We start from the raw sequence: 18,447 nt of genomic DNA, 5'->3' as shown, positions 1-18,447 counted from the left end.
TTTTTCTAGAGAGAAATCAAATAATTAAGGGTAGAAGTGGTTATTTTTTATATAGGATAAATATGAGGGAATTGGATGGTATTTATCCACGTGTACAGACACATAAGTATTTTTTCCACGTGTACACGTGTGTTTTACACGTTGTGGTCTTTGGACCAAAAAGGGGCACGCGACTAACTAAATCAACAAGTTCAGAGGGTATTTAAGACAACTTAAAGTTCAGGTATACCATGAATAAAATGAGACAACTTTTGGGGGTAATTGATATTTCTCTTATAAAAATATAATTCTCTTTCATATTTGGCTAACCTCTTTTGTATAGGAAAAGTTTTGGATCTCTAGAAGACCCCTCTTCTTATGTAATAACATAATAGCATCCACAATGTAGTCTTCAAAGAGTCTTATTTTTGAAAAAATATTTCTCTAATCGTTTTTATGATATTTTTATATTAGTTTTTCATATGTTGGTCAAGGTCAAATCATATAATAATTATGCTTTTATTATATTTTTCTTTGTCATTTGATTTATCATCACCATGATTTGCAACTATTAGCTTCCACATGACGTCCCATCAATTTTAAACTCAACAAGTGATATCAGAGTTAAGTTCAAAGATCTGATTATTCAGATTGAAGACATGTCAGGATTAAAGTTTTAACCAACTTTGTGATAATGAAGTTTTTTAATCAAAAAATAAAAAAGTTCAAATACTACTTGTGGAGATATCTTTCAATCATATTTCAAAATACTCTTGTTACATCTTTAAAAATTAAGTTCACTTATAACCCTACAAAGGGCTCTAATAATTTTAACTCGAAAGGGCTCATATATTTTTTAGCCCAAAAGCTTTGTTTTTAAGCATGCAAAGAAGCAGTGATGAAGATTATGTGAAGAAGGAAGATTATGCATATGAAGAAGGTGGATCAAGTTTTGTCAAGAAGATCAAGCCAAGGAGAGATTTGTTAAGGGGTTTTGCCTTGACTTTCTTACCAAATTTGAGTTTTACTTTTTTTATGGGAAGGAATATAAAAGTAATATTATAATTATTTTTACTTTTCCTAAAAGGAAAATATAATTCTCTTACATATTTGACTAATCTTTTTCTTGAAGGAAAGACTTTGAACCTCTATAAATAGAAGTCCCCTCTTCTCATTCAACAACACAGTAGTATCCACAATTAGGAGTGTGCAAGATCAAATCGACTAATAAATTGAACCGATAAAAATGATATTGGCTATTGTTATTACGTTAACGATTTTGTAATGTTGTTATGATTTTTGTATCGGTTATTGGTTTGATTTGATTTTTTCTTATAGGGTTATTGGTTAAACCGATAATCCAATAAAAATATACTATATATATTTATTTATTTTATATTCTCGAATTTCTTTTTAATTTCTACAAACCTATTTAATTTTTTGAAAACCTATAATCCGATAAAGTTAAACCTTTTCAATTTTCTCTCTAGTAAATCGGCGGAGAGAGTTGGCGATGATGACAGCTTCATAATTTGTGGACAGGATGATGGACTCCTTATTTTATGGAATTTAGCACTACAAGACATATGTCATGTTAGCTGGCATTGCTTTCATTTTGTAAGCATTCTTATTGATGTCATGCTAGTTGCTACTGTTACACAACATTAAAAATCTTTGCGTGGAATTGATATTTGCTTTATGAGCATTTTCTTATTGTAAAATTGAAAATTGAACCGTTAAGGACCAAAAATCGATAAATTGATTAAAAATATCTTATTGGTTGGTTATTGGTTTAGCATATTTCAAAAATCAAAAATTGATAAATCGAACCAATATTACATATAACCGAACTGAACCGACTAATGCACACCCCTATCCACAATGCAGACTTTAAAGAGTCTTGTTTATGGGAAGATTATTCTCTCACAATTTTTATCATATTTTTATATTAGTTTTTCATATGTAGGCCAATTGGCCAAACCATATAATAATTATTCTTTTAGTATATTTTTCTTTGTCATTTGATTTATCGCCATGATTATTTGCAACTATTAGCTTCCGCGTGACGCCCCATCAATTTCGAACGCAACAATTATTACTCTTCTCTACTTAAAACTTCTCTTTTTTGAATTATACTACTTTGTTGTACATGCTTTGTACGTGTACATCACGTTAATTATTTAAAAAATATTAAAAACTATTAATTAAAAATAGCGATTACAGTTAAAATATATGTGAACTAATAAAAAATAAGTATTTATGACATAATAATTGAATTTAACATCTTCTGAACGTCAGAGCAAGACTCCTAATAGGGTGATTAAGCAAAGTTTTAACTAATTTGTACTTAATATCACGAGTTCTTACATTTTAGAATTACGGAGAGATTTAATAGATATAACATTAAATAATTTTAAAGTTCTAAATATTAGCTTATAAATTTGACAATGAAAATATGAAATTTATTCACACCAAATGACAAAAAAAAATCTTAATTATTGAGAAGCTTTCAGAATGCTAGTGTTTATACATGGTACTCTAATAAGCTAACGAGGATTGCATAAAATGTTAGTAAAAAATGGCCCTCTATTTTTATTTATTAGTCACTTTTAACCTCCATTTTACTATGGGGCTATTGCACACCCCAACTAATTAGATGCATATTGTCATAACCCGAACCAGGGCCTGGCTGTGACGAGCATTTCAAACCATGGAGGCCCGAAACACCGCTATCTGTCTGATAATTATGCACATAATTCATGACAAAAGAAATGCGGAAGATACACAATATAACGAAAACATGGTCAAGAATCATATGAAAACAAAAATAGGGAATAGTGTCCCACAATCTAAATAAACATCTCTAAAACCGTCTGCGAAATATCTACTACATGACTGAAACAATGTCTATTTGAAAACTGGGACAAGGCCCCCAGCAGACCCAAAACTAATATAAGATAAAAGGACTGCAGGACATAAAACCTTCCGAAACATAGAAGACTCACCCCTTGTCTCTGCAACTCTGTCTGAATGATCTACTGATTCTCTTGACCCCTGGACTGGGCCTTTGAACCTGGGAGGTTGGAAAGGGGAAGGGGTCAGCACAAAAGTACTAGCACGCAGAGATATCAAAACAAAACATAATATTTTTACAAAATATAGTTGAGAGCCATTATAAAGCAATTTTGTATCAAATCATTTGAAAACACATGGGCATAATATAATTATTTTCTCAACAACAATGAAATGCAGCTGAGTTAGGCGGAATACCCTACATAATTTACACCCACTATCTAACCTTAGTTGCCGCCGAGATTAGAGTATAAGTGAGGGAGAGACACTCAAGACCACAAAGTATGGTGTCTCGACCCACTGGTAGTGCCCAAGATCACTTAGTCCGGGCTCCTACCTATAGTCTCAATTTGGGAATGACATGAAGTCAAGTATACAAGATCACTTAGCCTGGTACCAAAATTCCATGTCGGCAAACACATTTTCCAGCGACGAGCCCTTACTCTCAAACGCCTTCTTCAGGTATCCACCTTTCTCATATAAAATCAATGCATTCAAATTTCATCTGATTCAATCACATATCATATTCTGTAGGGTATCATCATACCTGACTTGCAAGTCCTCAATATCACTTCCACATATGCATAACCATGTAAAAACCAAGGTGCTTCATCATTTACAAGTGGTGAATAATATTTATTTCAAATTCATGCTCTCTTTTGTTGATCACAATATGATATGGGGTATCAAGACATTATCATGGGAATTTGAAAGCAATTTATCATTCATGTTTATCAAACTTCCATGGAAAATCTCAAATCACATATGCATGGTTTCAACCATTGAAGTATATAGGCAAACAATTCCCATGACATAAAGAAAGATGACTTAGAAATCATATTGAAAGCAAGTTATTAGCATTTGATTGAAAACCCCCATTTAAAAGCATGCATGTTCATAAAAACTACACCCATGAGATTTTTGGATAATCCCACGTACCTCTATTTCCAAGGATAATAGATGTTTTTTGAAGCTTGCGGATTAGTGATTCCAAATATGTAATTATCTTTGAAAACCTACAGTCGAATCTTGAACTATTTGGGTTTTTATTTTGAAACCCTAAGGAGAATCTTTGAGCACTTTTGATGAATGAAGATGTATTTTGGGGTCCTTGAAACTGAATTTCGTGTTTTAGGGCTAAGTAAGGGTGGAAAAGGACCACTTTGTCCCCAAAATGGAGTATTTAAGTCACTAGAATTCTTTACATAGGCGCCGCCCATCCCATTACCTATGTTCACATAGGCGCCGCCTAGGATATCGCCTATGTTTACATAGGCGCCGCCTAGGCTATCGCCTATATTTACATAGGCGCCGCCTAGGCTATTGCCTATGCTTTCCAGTGGCCATGGGTGATTGGTTAGGCGACGCATATCACTTTGAAAGGCCATAACTTCTTTCTCGGGTGTCGAATTTTAGCCAAATTGGTATCGTTGGAAAGCTAACTCGAATACCTATCCTTTGACACATAGTAGGCTTCCTAATTCGACATATATAGAGAGTTATGGTCAATAGAAGCTAACACACTTTACAACATCTACTAAAACTTAGTCGATCGAAATAGTTTCAACTCGTCCTTGAGTTGAAGGACCTCTATGGTCTAAATTCAATTTTGAATGGATTCACATGCTACACAAATAATTAACATGCCGTATTGGCATAGGATTTTATGGATTCGGGATTAACAACGCATCAAAATCATGGTCTATATTGTAGCCCAAAATGCAGGGTGTTACATTTTCCCCCCCTTAGGATCATTCGTCCCCAAATGATGATGCGGGACACTGACAAATACGATTTCAAGCATAATAAAGGACTAGGAAAGATAAGATAGGAATAGTACCTTCTGTCTCCTCCTCTATCGAAGCAAACAAATTGGGATATCTAATTCTTATGTCATCTTTTGACTCCCAAGTTGCTTCTTCGACTTTCTGATTCCTCCACAGTACCTTTACAGAGGCTATCTCTTTGCTCCTCGGCTTTCGAACTTGGCGATCTAAAATTTCAATGGGCTCTTCTTCGTAAGATAAGGAGTCTGTCACTTTGATACCCTCTACTGGCAATACCATAGAATGATCTCTAATGCACTTCTTCAACATGGATACATGGAATACCAGATGAACAAAACCCAAACTTTCAGGCAATTCTAGCTCATATGCAGTTGTACCAATCTTTTTCGGAATCTGATATGGCCCTAAATAGCGAGGGTTCAATTTCCCCCTTTTTTCAAATCGTATAACTCCTTTCATAGGACAAACGTTAAGAAACACCCAATCACCAACTTCAAACTCTAGTTCTCTTCTCCGAATATCAGCATAGGACTCTGACGACTCTGAGCAGTCTTGAGTCATTCTCTAATGATCTTCACTTTCTCCATCGCCTGATGAACAAGATCAGGCCCATACAACTGAGTCTCACCTACTTCATACCATCCTATCGGAGGCCTACATCTCCTCCTATACAAAGCCTCAAAAGAAGCCATCGTGATGCTGGCATGGTAACTATTATTGTAAGCAAATTCAACCAGTGGCAGGTGATCTATCCAACTACCTTTGAAATCAATGATGCATACCCTCAATATATCTTCGAGGGTCTGAATAGTACGCTTAGCTTGCCCATCCGTCTGAGGGTGGAAAGTTGTGCTCAAATTCACTTATGTACCTAAACCCTTCTGAAAAGATCTCCAGAACTGAAATAAAAACTACGTACCTCTATCGGATATAATGTACACTGGTGTCCCATGCAATCGAACTATCTCTCAATGTAAATCTTAGCATAAACCTCTCCCGAATAATTAGTCCTCACAAGCAAAAAGTGGGTTGACTTTGTCAACCAATCTACAATCGCCCATATAGAATCATACTGGTTTTGGGATCTTAGAAGTCCTGTAATGAAGTCCATGTTTATCATCTCCCACTTCCATAAAGTCAGCGTTATCTCTTAGGAAGTACCACATGGCCTCATGTGTTCTACCTTCACTTGTTGACAGTTCAAACACTTGGACACAAAATCAGCTACATCACGTTTCATGTTATTCCACCAATGCAAGGTTTTCAGATCATGGTACATCTTAGTAAAGCCTGGGTGAATGACATACCTCGAAGTGTGCGCCTCATTAAGGATTCTTTCTCGTAGCCCATAGACATTCGAAATGCACAACCTACCCTGAAATCTCAGAATACCATCACCACCAATTTCAAACGACATAACCTTTTGTTGACCCACATCTTTCTTGATTTGCATCAAGATGGGATCTTCAACCTGCTTCTCATTAACTTCAGCACAAAGGGATGACTTAGCTAACTCATGAACAATCACCCCTCCATCTTTGGAATCTAAGAGTCGCACTCCTAGATTTGCAAGGCGGTGAATATCCTTCACCATATCTTTCTTTCCTTCTTCTACATGAGAAAGGCTGCCCATAGACAACCTGTTGAGGGCATCGGCTACAACATTTGCCTTGCCCGGATGGTAATGCAGACTCATATCATAGTTTTTCAAAAGATCCATCCAACGCCTCTGCTTGAAGTTCAATTCTTTCTATGAGAAAACATACTGTAAACTCTTATGGTCAGTATAAATATCAACATGCACTCCATAGAGATAGTGCCTCCAGATTCAAAGTGCAAATACCACGACTGTTAACTCCAAGTCATGAGTGGGGTAATTGCGTTCATGCACCTTTAATTGCCTAGATGCATAAGCTATTACCTTACCGTACTTCATCAACACAAAACCAAGTCCCACACGGAATGCATCACAATAAGCCACAAAATCATCTACACCCTCGGGAAGGGTCAAAATATAGCAGTAGTCAGCTTGTCCTTCAGTTTCTCAAAACTATTTTCACACAAGTCAGACCATGCAAACTTCATCTTTTTCTGAGTCAGTTTAGTAAGTGGAGCATCTATGGAAGAAAAACTCTCTACGAACCTTCTGTAATACCCCGCCAAACCCAAGAAGCTTCGAATATCGGTTGGTCATGGGTCTGGGACATTTTCTTACTGCTTCAACTTTCTGGGGATCCACTCTTATCCCGTCACTGGACACAATATGCCCCAGGAAGGCAATAGTGTCTAACCAGAATTCACACTTAGAAAATTTGGTATACAGTTGATGATCCTTAAGGGTCTAAAGAATAATTCGGAGGTGATTGGCGTGATCCTCTTTACTCTTAGAATAGATCAGAATATCATCAACAAACACAATGATGAACAAGTCAAGAAACTGATGGAATACTCTATTCATAAGATCCTTGAAGGCTGCAGGGACGTTAGTCAACCCGAAGGACATAACTAGAAATTTGTAGTGACCTTATCAGGTTCGAAAGGCTGTCTTGGGTATGTCTGACTCCCTAACTTTCAACTGATGATATCCCGAATGAAGGTCTATTTTTGAAAAACACTTGGCACCCTGAAGCTGGTCAAAAAGGTCGTCAATCCTAGGAAGAGGATATTTATTTTTAATCATGACCTTATTCAACTGACGATAGTATATGCACATCCGAAGGGACCCATCCTTGTTTCGCACGAAGAGCACGGGTGCACCCCATGGGGAAACACTAGGACGAATAAAACCTTTGTCTAGGAGGTCTGCAAGCTATTCCTTTAACTCCTTTAGTTCCACGGGAGCCATTCTATATGGCGGAATAGAAATAGGACGAGTGTCTGGCAACACATCAATGCCAAAATTTATCTCCCTATCAGGGGTATCCCTGGGAGATCTTCGGGAAAGACTTTTGGGAATTCATTCACTACAGGGACTGACTGCGGAGAAAGGTTTTCAACTTTTAAATCTTTTACTCGGATTAGATGATACATACAACCTTTGGAGATAAGCTTTCGGGCTCTAAGATAAGAGATAAAGTGACCTCTAGGTTCCACAGAACTCCCTGCCCATACAATTAGTGTCTCATTCGAGAAAAAAAGTGACTTTTTGGGTTCTGGAATCAAGGGTGGCATAACACGAATGGAGCCTGTCCATCCCAAGGATGGCATCAAAATCTATCATATCCAGTTCTATAAGGTCTGCCACAGTTTCCCTACTATGAATAGACATGACACAATTTCTATACACCCTTCTAGCAACAACAGAATCACCTGCAGGAGTAGAAACAGAGAAGGGTTCTACAATGACTTCGGGCTCAAACCCAAAACCAACAGCCATATAAGGAGTCATATAAGATAAAGTAGACCTGGTATCAAGCAATACATAAACATCACGAGAAAAGATTCGTAACATACCGGTGACAACATCTGGTGAAGCTTCCACCTCCTGGCGGTTAGTCAAAGAATATAATCGATTGCGACCGCTCCCGACAACTGAAGGAAAACCCTTAGGAAAAAGAGTTATGGAGGAGGCTTGGGAATTACCCCCCTCCCCCCGGTATTTACTCCAACAGTAGGACAATCTCTTTGAAGGTGACCCACTTTGCCACAAGTATAGCAGTTTCTCCCCTCAAACCAGCACTTTTCTAGATGATTCCTTCCGCAAACCTCGCACCGCCGATAAGTACGATGCTGCTGGGCCACACTGCCCTGAGACTGTGTACCTAGAGCTTTGGATCCATGAGGAGTCTGAAAACTCTGAGTTTGTCTATCTGTCGGTGGTCTGGGTGTTGGGGTGCTGGCTACTAACTGTGCATTATTCCAAAACTTCTTCTTCTTCGACCACTTATTACCCCAGTTACTACTCTGCAACTGACCCTGGTGCTGGTCCGCAGATCTAGCTCTCTTAGCCTGTCTGTTTTTCTCTCTAGATTCAGTAATCTTTTTCTTCTTCTCTTCCACCTGCTGCATATGAACGGTCAGTCAAGCAAAGTCTAACTCCTTATTCAACATAGCCCCCTGGCACTCAAGTACCAAGTTATCAGCAAGGCCAGATGCAAATTTCCTCATTCGGGCTCTCATATTACTAGTTAACTCTGGTGCATAGCGGGCTAGTTTATTAAACTTCAAAGTGTACTCCTGGACACTCATACTTCCCTGCTTCAGATTCATAAACTCTTCCGTTTTGGTCTCCCTCAACTCCAGAGAAAAGAATCGATCAATGAAAGCTTCCACAAATTCGCCCCAAACTGTGGGCTCAACACTTTCACCTTTTGCATCTTCCCAATCGGCATACCACTGATTCGCAATGTCCTTGAGCTGATAGGTTACTAGCTCCACCCTTTCAACCTCATCTATATGCATCACCTTAAAGATCTTTTCCATCTCATCCACGAACACCTGCGGATCTTCCTCTACCTTGGTGCCAGTGAACTTAGGTGGGTTCATCTTCATAAAATGTCAGACTCTAGTATCCTCAGACGTAACAGATGCAGACCCAACATCTTTCGATATTTGAGCCTGGTTAGCTACCAACTGTATCAGCATATGAATGGACCGTCTAAATTCTGTATTTAAAATATCTCCCTGAGCAGTTGGGGGACGGTTGGCATTAGTCTGCAGAGCCTGAGGTGGACTGGTTGGGACTGGTGCGACTCCCGGAGTAGGGACAAATTTTAGAGTGTGATCCCTATTATGGGTCCGCATACCATAGGTAGGACGAACCTCATCTGACTGAGCATTCTGATCGATGATACGACGTGAAGGCATAATTGTGTTTCTGTATCACAAGTGATCATTGATTAGGGGACAGTTCAGACTTTGAAGCATGAACTAAATCACAAAGAAGGGAAATATTTCCTAAATGCCTAGCAGCCTCTTGCTTATAAGTGTGGCACGCTACACACCCATAAACAAGACTCTTCCTGACGCGATTTCGCAGACACCCTGGGACCATGAACCGTGCTTTGATACCAAGTTTGTCACAACCCAAACCAAGGCCTGACCGTGACGAGCATTTCGAACCATGGAGGCCCAAAACACCCCTATCTGTCTGATAATCATGCACATAATTCATGACAAAAGAAATACGGAAGATACACAATATAACGAAAACATGGTCAAGAATCATATGAAAATGAAAATGGGGAATAGTGTCCCACAATCTAAATTAACATCTCTAAAACCGTCTGCGAAATCTCTATTACATGACTGAAACAATATCTATCTGAAAACTGGGACAAGGCCCCCAACAGACCCAAAACTAATATAAGATAAAAGGACTGCAGGACATAAGACCTTTTGAAACATAGAAGGCTCACCATTTGTCTATGCAACTCTGTCTGAATGATCTACTGATTCTCTTGACCCCTAGACTGGGCCTCTGAACCTGAGAAGTTGGAGAGGGGAGAGGGTCAGCACAAAAGTACTGGCACGCAGTAATATCAAAATAAAACATAATATTTTTACAAAATATAGTTGAGAGCCATTATAAAGCAATTTCGTATCAAATCATTTGAAAACACATGGGCATAATATAATTGTTTTCTCAACAACAATGAAATGCAACTGAGCTAGGTGGAATACCCTACATAATTTCACCCACTGTCTAACCTCGGTTGCCGTCGAGATTAGAGTATAAGTGAGGGAGAGACACTCAAGACCACAAAGCATGGTGTCTCGACCCACTAGTAGTGCCCAAGATCACTTAGCCCGGGCCCCTACCTATAGTCCCAATTTGGAAATGACATGAAGTCAAGTACACAAGATCACTTAGCCTGGTACCAAAATTTCGTGTCGACAAACACGTTTTCCAGCGATGAGCCCTTACTCTCAAACGCCTTCTTCGGGCATCCACCTTTCTTATGTAAAATCAATGCATTCAAATTTTATCTGATTCAATCACATATCATATTCTGTAAGGTATCGTCATACCTGACTTACAAGTCCTCAATATCACTTCCATATATGCATAACCATGTAAAAACCAAGGTGCTTCATCATTTACAAGTGGTGAACAATATTTATTTCAAATTAATGCTCTTTTTTGTTGATCACAATATGATATGGGGTATCAAGACATTATCATGGGAATTCGAAATTAGTTTATCATTCATGTTTATCAAACTTCCATGGAAAATCTCAAATCACATATGCATGGTTTCAACCATTGAACTATATAGGCAAATAATTCCCATGACATAAAGAAAGATGACTTAGAAATCATATTGAAAGCAAGTTATTAGCATCTGATTGAAAACCCTCATTTAAAAGTATGCATGTTCATAAAAACTACACCCATGAGTTTTTTTAATAACCCCACGTACCTCTATTTCCAAGGATAATAGATGTTTCTTGAAGCTTGCGGATTGGTGATTCCAAATATGTAATTATCTTTGAAAACCTACAGTCGAATCTTGAACTATTTGAGTTTTTATTTTGAAACCCTAAGGAGAATCTTTGAGTACTTTTGATGAATGAAGATGTATTTTGGGGTCCTTGGAACTGAATTTCGTGTTTTAGGGCTAAGTAAGGGTAGAAAAGGACCACTTTGTCCCCAAAACGGAGTGTTTAAGTCACTAGAATTCTTTACATAGGCGCCGCCCATCCCATTGCTTATGTTTACATAGGTGCCACCTAGGCTATCGCCTATGTTTACATAGGCGCCGCCTAGGCTATTGCCTATGCTTTCTAGTGGCCATGGGCGATTGGTTTGGCGACGCATATTAATTTGAAAGGCCATAACTTCTTGCTCGGGTGTCGGATTTTAGCCAAATTGGTATCGTTGGAAAGATAACTTGAATACCTATCATTTGACACATAGTAGGCTTCCTAATTCGACATATACAAAGAGTTATGGTCGATGAAAGCTGACACACTTTACAACGTCCACTAAAACTTAGTCGATTGAAATAGTTTCAACTCGTCCTTGAGTTGAAGGACCTCTATGGTCTAAATTCAAGTTTGAATGGATTCACATGCTACACAAATAATTAACATACCATATTGGCATAGGATTTTATGGCTTCGGATATCAAATTAAATCTTAAAATAAACACCCCAATTCATAATTAGGAGTTTCACCAAAACTCTCAAGCTCTTCAGCATTGACTTTGAGAATTTAAACTCTAGCCATCTTCCTTACAAACAAAAAATCATACCTCACCACCATAATTTTATACTCAAAACTCAAACGCGCACATAACAAATTTAGTTGGGATGTTAAAATTCTTGATAGTCAATAATTGAGCGAAGGAAATATGGATTAATGCTCATATTTCATTTTATTTGGTACATGTATATTGTCACCAACGATTCCTGAATATTATTTTCAAATAATAAATTAACTATTTCTTCATGCTAAAATTAAAATAACATAAAGAATATCTTATTAGGTTGAATTTCTTAATATAAATTTTCTTTGTGACAATCAATCATGTTTACCTATACAAAAATATATGGATTCTCCTCCTATAGATATCTATGCATGCACACTAACAATGCACTGTCATTCCATCAAGTAATTTTTTAGTACCCAGTGCATAAACTAATACAAAGTTAATTACTTGTAGAATATATATTTCATGTATTTTTTCGAGTTTACCAAAATTTATATGCCGAATACTTTTTTCTTCTATTTACTTCTTCATGCATTATTTATCATTAAAAGAAAATTGTTGAGAAGATTAGAATAGTGAAACAAAGATTAAACTGAACATTCAAACAAATTATTTGGTGACAAAGCATGATTTTTCTTATAGTTAAATAATAAATAATAATATTATTATGCATAGTTGTGACTATTGTACGTTCTTCCTAACAAACTAATAAAAAAATTTTGTTGAAACTATTTTACATGAGCATAAACAACAAAACACCATAAGAACTCAGCAATAAAAATTACAAAAATAGAAAATTCTCACATTCACTGTAATAAATTAATAATTAGAATTGTAAAAAATTCAAGTACGTTTTTTCATGTCCAGTGCTCTTCCTTGCCCTTAACATGCCTGCAATCAACACAATAATTGGTGGATCCTAAGTCCTAATGGACAAAAATATATCTTCAACGAAGAGAAGCAACAAAACGTATTACTTCTTTGCGTTGGCAACCAGTCAAGGTTTGTGATTATTATAAATCCGTTTGTAAAAGTGAAGGATTCATAAATTTTTGAATTCTTTCCATATATTTAAGAGTCAACTTCAAATAAACTTGTCATATATTTAGCAGTCACCTTCACATACAAATTTTTCAAATATTTAAGAGTCCCGTATATTTACCAATAATTAATTATTTTAATTATTAATTCTCTTATTATCTCATATCATATTTTAGAACTCTTTAATTTTAAATCTTATAAAAATAATTAATTAATAATTTTTTAAAAAATATTATCAAATAGTAATAATAATAAAAATTAAATTAAAGAATTACAATAATAATATTGGAATAATAGTAATAAGTTATCTACTTATTTTACTATTCCTTTTTTTCCTTTTGAACTTATACTAGGAAATTAGTATGGAAAAAGGACTCTAATCTATTTTAAAATAAATAGTTCAAATTTTATCTAATAGGTAGAAAATAATCAGTTGGTTATTTTATTTTTAAAATGTAGCACCACCCAAAGCCCAGAGACTAAGTCGGCTAGTTCTACTTTTTAGGGAAAAGAACATGGGCTTATCATTTTGAAGAGAAATGGCCAGCCCATATAAAAGTTGGACAATTGAAGTCAGTCGGATCAATTTAATTTTGATTTTTAGCCATTTGGCCTATCGGTCACATGCAGTCTCTATACCTAATTGATATACTTTTATACCATATTGATACACTTTTATACTGCATTGGTACACTTTTATACCGCATTGATACACTTTTATACCGCATAAATGGGTATATTTTAGAATTTAAAAATCAATGGCCACTCGGCCGAAATTATTTTTGCCAAGTTGCTATTCTTGTCCTTTTCCCACTTTTTTATTGTATTATTTTTTCTAACTTCATAATTATTCTTCGTTCTCTCTTTTCTCCAATCCTTGATAGCTAAGAACCCACAAAATTTATATCGTTTTTTCTCTAATTCTTAGTTTTTTACATCTAAATTGTCTAAATTAAATTGGATTTATAAAATGGAGGATGATGTGGCTGGATCAAAAAAGAGAGTGGGCTAAGAAACCCACAAAATTCCTATCCCTTTTCCTCTAATTCTTAAATTTTTAATCTAGGTTATCTAAATTGAATTGAATTTTTTGAAATGAAGGGTGATGTGAGTAGATAAAAAAGGAGAGGAAAATAAAAGCGAATAAAAGATGTGCAAAATGTGGAGGTTGATCGAAGATGAGAGAAAAAAAGCTATTGTGTTGAAGCCTAAAGTTGGGGTGGGTAAGTATGTGAGGAAGGACTTTGAAGGAAATGAATTGTTTTTGAAAAAAGTTGTGTTTTATGAATTGGGGTAGCATATGATTGATATGATCATGGATATTGTGAAGATTTAGATACCGATGAATCGAAAGTGGTTTTGGAGAAATGAAGGTGTGTCTATGATATGCATAAAACTATATATTTGTTATATAGAATATGTATATGTATAAAGTATACATAAAGACTGTTTAGGATGTGTACAGAAACTATATAAATATTATATTAAATATGTATTTGAATAATCATTGCAACTAAATATTATATAGAATGGGTATAGAAATTATGTAATTATTGTATAAAATATTATTTGAATTATTATTTCAGCTGAAGATTATATAGAATGTGTATAGAAACTCTATAATTATTGTATATAATATGTATATATAAGAAGCATATAGAAACTATATAATTATTATACAGAACATGTATCTCAATAATTATTGCAGCTAAAGACTATGTAAAATGAGAAAATTGAAGGGAAGGTGTCTTTTAAGTCTTGAAGGATTGTGACATTGACCAACTTAAAGGGTCAAACATCATTAAGAAACTTGATTAAGTTAATTGTAGACTTAATTAATATTTTTAAAACTTTCTAATCTTTTTAAAAATACAAATCAACCCAACCCACACCCCTCTTCAATCCAAATCAACCAGTCTCTCCTCCCCTCTCTCGACAGCTTCTCTCAACTCTCCCCTAACCAATATTTCTACAAATTTCTTCTTTCAATCCTCAGTGACTTTACATCCGATGATAAATAGTTGGGCTTCGAGTTCCTTTTAGACTTCAATCTTCAATCGATGTGATAGCCTTTCTCTCCGGCCACAACAGCTTCAAATTCTTCAACCTTCAATCGATGTGACAGCCTTCCTCTCCGGCCATAACCGCTTCGAATTCATCATCATTTCTTTTATTCTTTCACAGGTAAAAATTTATGGCCTTTTTAGTTTTGAAAAACAAACAAAAAACTTGAGTCAACTTCTCTTATAGTATTGGTTAACAATTTTAATATTTATTGCTTTAATTTAAAATATGGTCTCAATAAAACCATAATTTTTGATATTTCTTCTCTTCTATTTTAGAAGTGAATTATAGTTTTTTATTGTTTGTTGCATTTTTTTGAAGTTTAATTTTTGCTGTTTGTGTTTATAAAAATAAAACAACGATTTGGGTTGATTTGTTCTGTTCTTTTTCTTGGTAAAAATGATGATATTGTTGTTTTTTTGTTGAACAAAATCATGCTACTATTTTTTATTTTATCCAATTGATTATCCATCTGGTGCAACATATTAACCATCTGATGTAACAGAATTATCAGATGATGCAACAGATAAACCATCTAACGCACCAGAGGAACCATCAGATTATAATTCTAATGCAATAGATTAATCATCTGATGCAACAGATTTAGCATATAATGCAATATTTTAACTATCTGATGCAACAGATTAACCATATGTTGCAACAGATTAAGCATCAGATAAAAATATGATGCAACTAATTAACCATCTGATGCAACGGAAGAACCATTGAATTAATGATCTGATGCAACAGATGAACCTCTTATTGGATAAAATCCTATCAACTCTTCCAACAGGACATGTCTAAGACATGATTTTTCCAACTAATCATTCATCTGCCACGATAGACGACCCTATGTTGGAAGAAATCTAAATAATATTGACCATTGAAAACTATTCCAACAAATCACTCATGTGTTGCAACAGATGTGTGACCTGTTACACAGACCATTTATCTTTTTCAATAGATGAGTGATATATTTTGTATTGTCATAACAAATTACTCAGTCGTTGCTGTAGGTTAGTTAACTGTTCTGACAGATCAATCATATGTTGCAAAAGATGTGTGATCTATTATATAGACCATTCATCTTTCTCAATAAATGAGTGATATGTGTTGTATTATCGCAACAGATTACTCAGCCATTGCTATAGGTTATTTAACTATTCTAACAGATCACTCATATGTTCCAACAGATGATGTTGCAACAAATGTGTGATCTGCTAAATAGACCATTTATTTTTTTCAACAGATGAGTGATATGTTTTGTATTATTACAACATATTACTTATCTGTTGCAATAGACTATTTAACTATTCCAACAGATCACTCATATTGCAACAATGTGTGATCTGTTACACACATCATTCATTTGTCTTAAAGGATGAGTAACACATTTTGTATTATTACAATAGATTGTTCATCTGCTGCAATAGGTTTGTTATATGCTGCAATAAATATACTACGTAGTGCAACATATAAGTGATCTGTTGGAACTGTTATTTTACTGTTTTGCTTGTTAGATTTACTGTTATCCTTTTTTAATGATGCATTAATCAACTATAATACATTTTTTATGTTCCTATTAACTTTAGATAATATTACTCTCAAAAGAATATAAACCGAATCAAGACCAAGTAAAGAAACAAGTGAAGAAGCTAGGATATATCCACCAGTCTATGAGCTTGCTTTACAAGAGCTATCTCAATCAGGAGTAGAATATGATGAACAGGGGGAGGAGGAATATTTCAAAAGAGATGATCCAAATACTAATAGCCCTTTCATCGAAGAGTTGGTCAAAACCTTTAGCATTGATCATTATCCTGTGAGAATGCAGTGCGGTGGTGCCACAGATTTAATAGGTAATTTTGTGGTTAAGTTATCTATGGAAAAATCTTTCGACGCCTTCAGAAAAATACTTCGAGAACAAAAATTGGATGCTTATTTCAGGGACAACTACTTTGGAAAATATCTTGATTTGTCGTAGGACAACAATCCTCGTTTCCAAATAAAAATGGTATATGAACTTCTCAGGCGTAGGTTTATGTATGAAAACAAAGATAAGATGGATGAGGTGTGGATAAATTACTGTGGTATGCCTTTTTGTTTTGTTTGGAAGGATTTTGTCATAGTTACTGGACTAAAGTATTATCTTTCTTCTCAAGTTATACCTATTCTAACTCCAAAAAAACATCACGTATACCCAAAAAGGCAAAGGCAAGTCGTGTGATCGTGATGACCTGGTGTCCATTGTTGGTCCAAGCTTTAAAAATAAAATTTGATAGAAGCGTTGAAAGGTAAAGAACTTTCAAAGAAGCACAAACAGTCATTGTACTTGGTTTGGTTTGTACATAATATTCTTTGGGCAAGAGACGTTAACAACAATATAAACACATTGGATTAATAAAGCTCTCCGAGGATCTTGAGGCGTTTAATAGCTATCCTTGGGGTTATGAAGGCTTCAAAATGACTGTCCAATATTTGTTGACTCCGTTAGCGCCAAAGACAGTCAACTTATATGGCTTTCCATGGTCTTTTATGGTAAATATTTCTTTCTTTTATTATGATATAATTTATTTTTTTACTCAATAATGATTTTGATTTATTGGTGTTATTTTATAGGCTTGGGCATTTGAAGCCATTCCTTATTTGAGACAACAAGTGAACTACCAGGAAGAAGTTTTCTGTCCAAGAATCTTGAGATGGTTGTCGACCAAAACTGATAAAAGTGTAAAATTTCTTAATCTCTTCACCCCCCGAAGGATGCAGTAAGTATAATTATAATTAAGTTTTTATTTTAATTAATGATTTTTTGAATGATCTAATCATCATTCTAATATATGTAATAATTTATGTTAGATTTTGCATCCGTCGCTAGTTCCAACTAATCGAAAGTTGAAGATGCCCTTTTTTTCTTACTTTACGATCTGTGCAAACTTTACCGGACCCTAAGGTCATCAATAGAATAAAAATGGAATTGTTTGGAGCAACAGTCATTATAAGAAAAATAATTTTAGAGGGTGGGCTTGTTGTTGTTGATGGTCTTTGTGGTGATGGAGCTGTTGGTGGTTGTAGTGATACTGTTATTGGTACTAATGATGCTCCTCTTACAGTATTTAAAATAAATTATTATGTGTATGATCATACTGGTTATACAGATTTTGCCTCTCCTAGCAAATGTTCTGCATGCAAATGTCAAGACTGCAGGGCGAAATATGATGTAGTGATTAATGTTATTAATGCATTAACTACTTCTATAAAGAAATTAACATCTAAGAGGGGTGTCATTCCATCGAAGAGGATTTTATTTTCATCCACTCCATTAGAGATTAAGGCTAAGAGAAGAAGAAAAG

This window comes from Capsicum annuum, chromosome 12 (genome assembly GCF_002878395.1).
Source record: "Capsicum annuum cultivar UCD-10X-F1 chromosome 12, UCD10Xv1.1, whole genome shotgun sequence".
NCBI classification, from domain to species: Eukaryota; Viridiplantae; Streptophyta; class Magnoliopsida; order Solanales; family Solanaceae; genus Capsicum; species Capsicum annuum.
Note: the sequence above shows the minus strand (reverse complement) of the source record.